At 35.7% G+C, this 10,801-nt stretch overlaps 1 long non-coding RNA gene across 1 annotated transcript in view; it reads left to right on the forward strand.

The window, feature by feature from the left end:
• The window catches only part of LOC139958810 (uncharacterized), a 50,213-nt gene extending 39,663 nt beyond the window's left edge, over positions 1–10,550 (forward strand). The window contains exon 2 of the long non-coding RNA XR_011789884.1: positions 7,376–10,550. This is a non-coding gene — a long non-coding RNA (uncharacterized lncRNA). The remainder of the gene's footprint in view (positions 1–7,375) is intronic.
• Positions 10,551–10,801: the final 251 nt, after the last annotated feature.

The raw sequence follows: 10,801 nt of genomic DNA on the forward strand, positions 1-10,801 counted from the left end.
AGGAAAATATATACCCGACTTGCTTAGATGCATGTACAACCCGTGTTACTAAGCATACACTCAAAAAAATGAAGTGTTAAATTTGAATCGTAAAGTGTTGAATTTAACACCCCACCCTGTTTGGATTAGGGACAACACCCACCGGGTTAAATTAACACTTCAGAAGTGTAACATAATATAACACTTTGCGAGTGTTGCCTTAACAACACCCATACAAGTGTCAAAATAACACTTCCTGGTGTTGAAGGTACACTACAGGGAGTAAAATTAACACAATATAGTGTTCATTTGTTAAAACTTCTGGGTGTCAACATGACACTTCAGGAAGTAAAATTAACACCATAAAGTGTTCATTTGTTAGCACTTCTGGGTGTCAAAATTGCACTTCAGGGAGTATAATTAACACTCTAGTGCACATTTTTTGGCCTTCTGGGTGTCAAAGTTCTGCTTCAGTGAGTAGAATTACCACCATATGGTGTTCATTTGTCATCTGTGTCAAGATGATACTTAATGGACTCTCAACACACAATAGTGCTCTCTCGTTTATACTTCTGGATGTATATTTAACTGCTGGTTTGTAAAGTTTTACATGTTTATTATGTAACGCAAATACAATACTGTTATGTAAAATTTTGCCAGAAAAGTTTACATCGCACCCGTTTAGTAAATATTTTATACAGGTTTTAGGTTAATTATTACCTAGTAATTAGGTAAACAATATGGATGCATGTTTGAATCGCTCACAGCAGAAAGTTACATTTAAGAGAGAGCAAAAAGCAATGACAACACAAACAATTCAGAATGTGGGATTTTCAGCAATTAAACACCCTACTACCTTCCTATTCCAGAGGTCCATTTATTATATCCCATTAAATGTAAAACGAACAATTTAGGCTATAAAAGTATTGTCTTGTGGAATTAAGTCAACTTAAAAGTGCCAACATTTTTCAAATGCTACAGTGCAGTTACTTGGTCTTTATTTTTTTGCACATGCCTTTTGTTTCTAGATTAAAGACAAAGAAACAACTCTTCCCAAAGTCAATTTCAAATAAGCAACAACTTTAGAAAAATTCTGATCCATGGGATGAGAAAACATGGAGTGCTGTGTATGATGACTGCTACACTTCAGTGACTATGTCTTTGTTGTTGGCAAATGCCTTTTGGTATTCCAGATTAAACGCAAGAAACTACTCTTCCCAAAGTCAATTTCAAATAAGCAACAACTTTAGATATAGGCTATGCTGATCCGTGGGATGAGAAAACGTGGAGTACTGTCTATGATGACTGCTCCACTGCAGTTACTTTGTCTTTGTTGTTGGCTCGTGCCTTTGGTATTCCAAATTAAACACAAAGAAAAAACTCTTCCCAAAGAAAATTCCAAATAAGCAACAACTTTACATACATTCTGATCCGTAAGATGAGGAAACATGGAGTTCTGTCTATGACAACTGCTAAACTGCAGTAACTTTGTCTTTTTTGTCGGCACGGTGAGCATAAAAATCTCGAATCTGGTTGCGTTTCACACCACCAGGCAACGTGTAGACAACTTTTTGGAAAAATTCCCAGGCACCGAGACTTGCAATTTGGTATAATTCAGATTTAACATGTAGAATAATTTGAAGCAAACATCAATGGCTTCATAAATGTCCTCTGGGGTAGGGCATGTCTCTGGATGATCACAAATGACTGCTTGGGGTGTATTTTGCTTCCTCCAAGAAGTAACAGATATTGCTGAGGTCTTTCTGAAATCTTTTGCAAATAGAATTCCAAGTTGATGCTTCCTAAGTAACAACAAAGAAAAGAAAAGAAAATTCCCATCATAATGAAGTTGTGTTAAAACCTTCTTGGAGCATAAGCAGTTTTTTACATGTACCCCTCACAAAACATGAACATTCCTAAAAAAAAGGCCCACAATTTAATCAGTTGTGATTCTAACTTCTCCAAGTACGTTTGAATCTAGAAAGCCAGATGGCCTATAGTGATTACTTGTCAAAACAGAAACTTGCATTAAACTTTCATCAGACAAGGAAGGCAACTTTTATAACCAATGCATCATGTTAACAATGCTTAAAACAATGCTCACTCCCACTGCAATTGTGTAGATTGATATGAATTATAACAGCTAGATCACTTCCATAAGATAGCTAAATTATAGTTGGGCCTAGGTCTAAAAGTATCACCAATCCACATCAGCTTCGGCCTACTTGCTACAACTTACAAGCTAAAATGGCAATTAGTGGTAATTATATATTGCATTACATGAATATATGTTTATCCCTTATTGAACATAGTACCAGCGTGTTCTATAGGCCCATGCCCGATGCTATTTAAAATGCATTGTCTTGAAATAGCCTAAGTATACCCTACTAGTACTAGGCCTAATAGTAGTACTACTTAAAAAAGTGACTCGCAGGGTATACGAAGTTACGGTTAACGCACAAAAAGGAATAGAATGCACTAGATTACAATAAAGGCCTAGACCAAAGTCCTCCGTCCGTCCGAAGGCAATTCCGTTTAATGTTTACTTGTATGTAGGCTACACTGATTCGTTGACAATTATGAGTTGACTATGACAAACAGCAGCTAGCCTATTATATTAACTTATAGTATGACTTTAACGTTAGGTCTACTTAACGCAAGCGATTCAAATGCATTCGTCTACCCAGCTTAGTCGTGGGTCTCTAAGCATATCTCGTTCTTGTCACGTACACTTACATAATATCAAAACATACCTTCGAATTTTTCAATCAATTCTTCCAGTCCCCAGTCTCCTATAACGTCATTTTCATGCCATTGTAGCTCGTTATCGCACACTGAGTACGTAACGTTTTGTGGCTTGAACGTATATATGGCTGTGGTTACTATAGTACATTTAGTAACGATAAATGTCGACAAACTGGTACAAGTATTGCTAGGTACGGTAAATGGGTGTTTACGGTACGGTGGTACTTACACTAAGAATCCAGCTGACGGGAGGTTTGACCAATCAGAATACTCGAACTGAAAGTACACTTCTGCAGGTGTTAAAAAATTCACGCTACATAAATTATGTAACCCTACTCAGGGTCAGAGTAACCCTTCAGGTGTAGGGTGAACGGCTACACCTGGAAAGTGTTAAAATTCAACACTCCATTTTTTTGCGTGTATTTTCAGTTAAGATTACAGGGGGCATCCTATACATATCTTTGTGTATGCTAGGATAAAAAGACCTCGACAACTTACGCAGAGTATGACACTCGTTCAGTAATCGTCTCAACTTGCAGTGTTTCGAACATAACAATTAGAGAGGATATTCGAATACAAGCATTCGGATCACTTAAAATTGTAACCCGCTGTGTGTAGTATTAGCGGAATATAAACACTATATATAAAGCACGTTCTTTTTTTGTGTGTGCACAGTTTAAAACAGATAACATTTAAACCAGACGCGCAAAGATTGCGAACATTTTGGGATGCATCTCAATTAAAAGATTGCTGCCAACCTACACTACTCAGAGTATAACAGCATATAGTTGTAACGATTGTACTAATTACTATAAACCGTGTGTTTCCGTACAGCAGACGACATTTTATTAAAGTACCGCCGTGACTCAAAGATAGAGGTTATATTTCCCCGCTTTTGGAACGCTGTTTATTTGAAAGATTAATTAAAAGGCACACAAAACCCCACAATTATCTAAACTTATGTTGACAGAGGTCTTTGTGAAGAACAACTCCCACAAAGAGCTGGAAAAAATCTTGCTCTGTTTGAGAGATATCCTAATTTAACAGTCGTATCTGGGTGCTGTCACTTCGAAAATCTGTGATATCAAAGTGACACTAAGATCTAAAACCTTTTACTTTCTTTTCTTGTTTTTCATTGTTTCATGATAGAATGTTTACAATGTTATACACTTAAACCAATACCATCATTAGGTCGTCAAAACAAAAAAAAACACTTCAATATTTTTGATTTTCAGCATTTGCAAAATCTCAATACCATTACAGAAATAAACATTGTAAAAAAAAAAAAAAAAATCATAACGAGAAAATTGGAAGCACATGTGGCTTGATATTGGCATATTTAGACTTGATCGAGTCTTCGACCTTGTGCGTTAAGGGACGTTAAATCCGTAATATCTCCCAAAAAAAGAATAAGATTTTCTCAGCTGTTTTTTTTTTTTTTTGGGGGGGGGGGGAGGTTGTTTATGACAGTTATCTCTACCACATAGACTAATGATGATGCTCAACCATGGCTCGACAAACTCCTAATGGAGCTTTAATACCCCGGACAGTCACACTGAAGTATATATCTCGTCTATAAAAACATCCAGTGTCTGGCATTTATGGATTTTTATAAACACAGCCAATACCGTTTGTCACTCTGCCGTCCTTCCTTTCCTTATGTTTCTTTTATTTTTCTGTCTATTTCCTTTTCCTTACATGTCTTGTCTTGCATTTTGTTGCATTGCAGTACAGTTATTACATTGCAGTACGTTTGTATCGTATTGTATTGTATTGAATTGTATAGAATTATATTGTATTGTATCGTATTGCATTGTATTGTATTGTATTGCATTGTATTGAATTGTATTGTATCGTATTGTATTGTATCGTATTGTAATGTATTATATTGTATTGCATTGTATTGTATTGTATTGTATCGTATTGTATTGTATTGTATTGTAATGTAATGTATTGTATTGTATTGTATTGTACTGCATTGCAGTGTAATGTATTGTATTGTATTGTATCGTATTGTATTGTATTGTATTGCATTGCATTGTATTGTAATGTAATGTAATGAAATGTATTGCATTGTATTGTATCGTATTGTAATGTAATATATTGTAAAGTAATGTATTGCATTGTATTGATAATTTTTTTTTTTAAACTAATGAAACAGATTGTTCTCTTCGGCTCTTATTTACAAGTATAATACCAAAAAATTTGATTACTCTTCATCAAACCATGCTACATATTTCTATTCTCCAAAACAATATGGTACAGGAATGTAACAAGATGAGAAAGGGTTTCCAACATTTGCTAAAGAAGTACTTTAGTTGGACAAAATATGGTTCAAAATTGGTTTGCAGGCCTAAATAATCAGAAAAAGGTAAAGATATACTCTCAAATCTTGTGAGCATTTTTGCATATATACTAATGACTTCCTTTGAATAAATCAATAATTAAAAGTTGTGTCATGATCGTTACCCCAGCAACAGCGTGCTTAACAGTTGAAAACATTTAAAGATATAAAAAAAAGACTGACAGATAACCACAAAGAAAAGTGATATCTATCTCCTCATGCAGAGTTTCAAGTTAATCTGCATTTTCATCTCTACTTTACTTAAACACAAGGATTACTCACTGATAGTGACAAGGGCAAATTCATAGCCTTTCGCATAATCCTCAGTCAGAAAGATTTTCAAAATGTGAAAAATGATTTGTGTCTGCTTGACAGTGCCTGAGCAATTATTCCCTGGATGTTGTGGTCTTCTTCGTAAGCCTCCTAAGTTATCTTGGCATTGGAAAACTGATGTATGAAATAAAATATGCGTCGTCGATAGTATCTGACGTGACTTCCTCCTGTAACATTTAACGCCGTTATTTATGATGGTAATAACGTTTAACATGACTCCTATTGGCAGTAATGCACAGCATCACCATATATATTAACATAAGGTATATACCATAGCGAACATGATAGAAACAATTTCAGTGTGACAGTGATATCGTGTGGAAGGAGTGTTAACACTTAAAATGCGTGACAAAGTAGTAGTGGCACAACAAAACACAACACCATTATGCACTCAACTGAGTTTCACAAAACATTCACCATTAGTTGCATATTGCATAATTTAGTGTACTAGTGATATCTAATGCACAGAAAGGCATAATCCGATAGCTACTTGTGATAACATATAACGTATAGTGTGCACTATAGTGATATCGTACGACAGAACTGATAACATTAGGCATGCGTAAATAACATACAACATCATGCATGTGAACTAAGTGATTAAGTATTAAGTGATATTGCATATATATATATATATATATATATATAAATATATATATATATATATATATTTATATATATATATATATATATATATATATATATATATATATATATATATATATATATATATATATATATATATATATATATATACATATACTATAACAGATTAGAGCGTATTACAGTTATCATATACACCACTGACAACATATATACTGGTACATAGCGTTTACATGGTTGTAACATTTCACATCATTGCAGTATTATGTTTGTTAGTGATGCCTGGTAACAAGACAACTAGATGAAACATGGAACGTCGTGTACGATAGTGACAACATATAATGTTATATAACGCAATTTGTACAGCGCATAATATTATCACATATAGTGCCATGCATGTTGATAATAACCAGGCCCGTAATAGCCAATACGTCTCAGTTGGAGGCTCCAACATTTGAAGGAGGAACACAATGTTCTTGTCATGTACCTTGTAAAGTACCATGGACGAGCGGGGAGGGAGGGATGACAGTATAGTCTTCGCTGGGGTACCCCCTGTACCTTGGCCTAGCTACGGACCTGTCAGTAACGTGTAACAAGAACGCTTTATTAATGTGTTTTATATCATCATGTATGGAAGTGATACAGGTATAGGCATAACACGGTTTGCACAATACAACTATTTCATATGCTTATATGCATTAGAGTATAAACAAGAGTTCCCACATTAGTAACACGAAATTCTACCAGCAGAGTAATGCATATAACCTAGATAACAGATAATGTCGAACACGCCTCCGATATGTATAAGGTATTAGTTTACCTTGTCAAGCACGCTAGAGATGTTATATCTTTATAGTTCTTATCATTTATCGCGGGGTTATCTGATAAATGACATTTCGTCTGACACTTTGTTGTTTAACTTAACACGCGATGTTATTTGTCTTTAAATATGATAAAAGCATGTTTTAGAGAAAGTCACCTTCTTTACGGTTAATTTATCTTCTGTGGTTTCCGTTAAATAGTACGCTCAATCAGTTTGGAAGCAAAGAGTATGTGATCTTCTATATGTATCTCATTAAACCCAAATGACATCTTTGTAAAGGTGCTTGGAACGCCGGTACTTAAAATACAAATTGAACCACTCTGCTATATAGTTTCCACGTTATTGCATATAGCAATATTTACTGACAGCATTTGTTAATGAAACGCTTATATACATTCTTAATACACCTTATACACATTCCACATTGCCGTGTACTCTGTATGTGTACATTGACGTTTTTGATCACGAAACCTTCGCTCGGGACTCAATGGTTCAGTTTCTGTTGCATTTATTTATTATTATTTTTTCTTCTTCTTCTTCCTCTTCAGACTTCGTCGGTTATATAACCTTCGGAGAAGGTGAAAATGAAGAGGCTGGCGAGGTTGGCATAATATTTACGAGGTACTCCGCTTGTCTCTTCGTCGGAAACGTCGCTGGGGGTTCCATTGACTAGATGAAGACAGGATTTGCAGACTTGGTTGAATCTTTTTTGCAGGGAGCAATTAATCCTGTTGAAATAATATATGTAACATCCTAGCTTTGACTAAGCAGAATTGATTTTGAACGTCTGGCATGACTCTGGTCATCCAAGGTAGATGACTTTGAGTTACCGACGGGAACAGAAGTTACGAAGAAAAGAAACAGTCTTTGCAAAAACTGTATCAGAATATTGGTTTCTTGAAGGAAAGACGACAAGCCTGTGTGAAAAGGAGAAGTGACTGCCAAAATACATGGAAGTAGTATCATTGTATGAGCAACGATTTTGTTGGTTTTGTAATCATTATTTGCCAGGTGCTCTATTGTGACGCCAGTGTGCTGCTGGGGATTGTAAAAACAAGAGATACCAGGGTGCTTAATTTGTGAGTGATCAATTTTGTGGATTTGTACCCACTTATGATTTTAGATTTGAAACGAAAAATTGTGATAACAATTTTTTTTCTCTCATTCACTTGAGAAAGAATTTTTGATAAAGGTACTAGAATAATCAACATGGAGCTCTCATTTGTGGAGCGATTATTACGGCATCGTCGCGGCATATCCGCCCGAGATATCGACAACACAAGGAAAGCTATGTCTCCGTCCACACAATCTTCCGAAGCCGTAGACTATGTCACTGTCACAGACCAAGCCACGGTCGTAGTCGAACAAACAGAAACGGTGTCAGAGGTGTCAGAGGTTATGCAAATCGTAGGGTCCGAATCCTCATTTTCGTCTTCGCCACCATCGCCTTTATCGTCATTCGAATCAGCAGTCGCTTCCGTTAGCTCAGGGACGAGCACGACGCCACTTGGCGACGTAGATTCAATTTCGGAACATATTTTATCGAACACCACCAGATCTGTCACGACTTTGACAAGTCATCCTCCCGGTGAGGTATGGGTGGAGGATACTTTTCCGCTAACCTCTTTCGCGATTGTGAAAGCTATTATTCTAGCAGCGGTGTTGGCTATTCTTGTAACTACTACATATAAAATACTGTGGAAGTTCATAGTGAAGACCATCAACCCGAAGAAGAATAGGTACAACGAAAGCCGACGGGAACACCCGGGTTAAATTCTAACAAAAGGACAATATCATGCAAGTTATGACGTCACAAGTGACGTCAGTAACAAGGTGACTATGTTCGGGAGCACGCACGTGATTGGTCGCTGTTTTTTCTGACGTCACTTAACGCGCACCGCACTGGCATCGTGGTTGTGAACGGTAAAAGCAATGATCAAGAACGATCGTCTTAGCATGCGTGACTGCCACTTGATTTAAAGCATTTTACACCAACGTTATGTTTTTTTCTCTCTCTCACTTATTTTTTTTTCTCTTTTGGGGGTATTTTATGGCAAATTTTGTACGGATCTAAGGTGTTTCAAATGTATGAGTATCAAATGTAGAGTACCGTACGTTACGTAAAGATCAAAGACATTATTCAATGGCTGCGAAGCACACTTACGTAATCACCCTTATACCTTTTTTATGTGACTTCTGAGTTATTGAGCACTAAAGATTATATACTTATGAAGTAAAACATTGAAAGCGTAAAATGCACAGTTTATAAAGCACACATTTACCATCCTATTTAAATATCATTGAAACTAGCCTTAATTGACGGCAATTTGTAAAAAATAACAAAAGGAAGAAGAGACATTTCTATGTTCAGATGTTAAATAGCTATTAAGTGTTTCGCTTTCCACTCATTATGATTATTATACTTAAACACGGATGTATATCTTCTCACGTTGATTTCTTCTCTCTTTTGATTTTCTACTCACGGAGCAATATTATTTCACTACTAATTACAGTATCTAAGACACTCTGTAAACTACGTACAAGTCAAGGCCAAAATCACTTAGAAAACATTCATACCTAATAATTATACAACAACACAACATTTGCGAAAATTGCGATATGTGTTTCTGATCCGGTAAGCAAAATCGTCTTGATTTAGTTTCATGCAAATAAGTTAAAGAATTATTTGTGGTGAGTCATAATAGATCCAAGACGAGGTTTGCAGTGTACTTTCAAAAGAGCCTATATAGGTACAATTTATTTTACTTTCAAATATTTTATTAAAGTGGTAAAAATAGGTCTGGAGTTGCCTAAATGTGATTACAGAGTTGCATGTATTAATAATACAATACATTGCGACTATGGTAGTATTCCAGTTAGCCTACCGTAATAAATGTATAGGATTCTGTAGGCCTATATACGGAATTTTCAGAATATGGTATATTCAAAGTGATGATCCTCAAATGGTCAGATCTGATGAAAAGGTTATAAATAATAGATAAAATTATGTACTACTTTATTATCTCTTCTAAGCACTTCTCCATACGTTTGTATTTTCCTATAGCCTATATGCATACCCACAAAACGATTCCGTCATGGTACAACTTTGGAAACGTTCATTTAGAGCACACATAATGTTAAAGTGAGATTTTCTAGCAATTTCACAGGGAATGGAGTGGGGAGGGGCGGTGGGCAGAAGATTGAAGAGGTTATTATCACTTTTCTTTGTCAAATAAACTTAATATCATCGATTCCACAACCGTATACGACTTCGCCCCTATAGTATGGCTAGAATGCATATTTTAATGCACGTGTCAATAATACATATGTAATGTTTATATTTCGTGTCGCAAGCAGTGCCGGAATGGAGCCCGAATGTAACAATGACGGCGGAGGGACGCGATGGGGAGTTTGTAACTCTCACGCATATTGGTTGGCGATACAGCGTCTCCACGACGAAAAGCCCGCTTATTCGTTGGCGATGCGTCAGCATGATGCAAAAGCCCGCTTATTGGTTGGCGATGCGGCGTCGGCACGACGCAAAGATTAGAGGAATGTTTGAATTCTGTCAGGTTTTCCTAGTGGTATGTTGCATTTCACGAATATATTTATTCAGTCAAGATTTATTTACAGAAAATTGGTCACGAGAAGCAATATTTTAACGACCTAACTGTATACACTTATTAAACTAAGACAATAAAATGAAGATAAACACAACAATAACCCTGAGTACATACTTCTTCTTTTTTCGTTTACACTATATATATATATATATATATATATATGTATATATATATATGTATTTATAGCCTATATATATTATACCATTTAGTTTAAATATTCCATAAACGACGCCATTAATTCCCGTTCCGTTTCGAGTGGATGAATATTAACTTAAACTTCCATGCCTTGTCACGCGTATGACTTCCGTTTTATAAGATATATAAGTACCGTTTTAATAAACAAAAATGCAG

This window comes from Apostichopus japonicus, chromosome 18, assembly GCF_037975245.1.
Source record: "Apostichopus japonicus isolate 1M-3 chromosome 18, ASM3797524v1, whole genome shotgun sequence".
Classification (NCBI taxonomy): Eukaryota; Metazoa; Echinodermata; class Holothuroidea; order Aspidochirotida; family Stichopodidae; genus Apostichopus; species Apostichopus japonicus.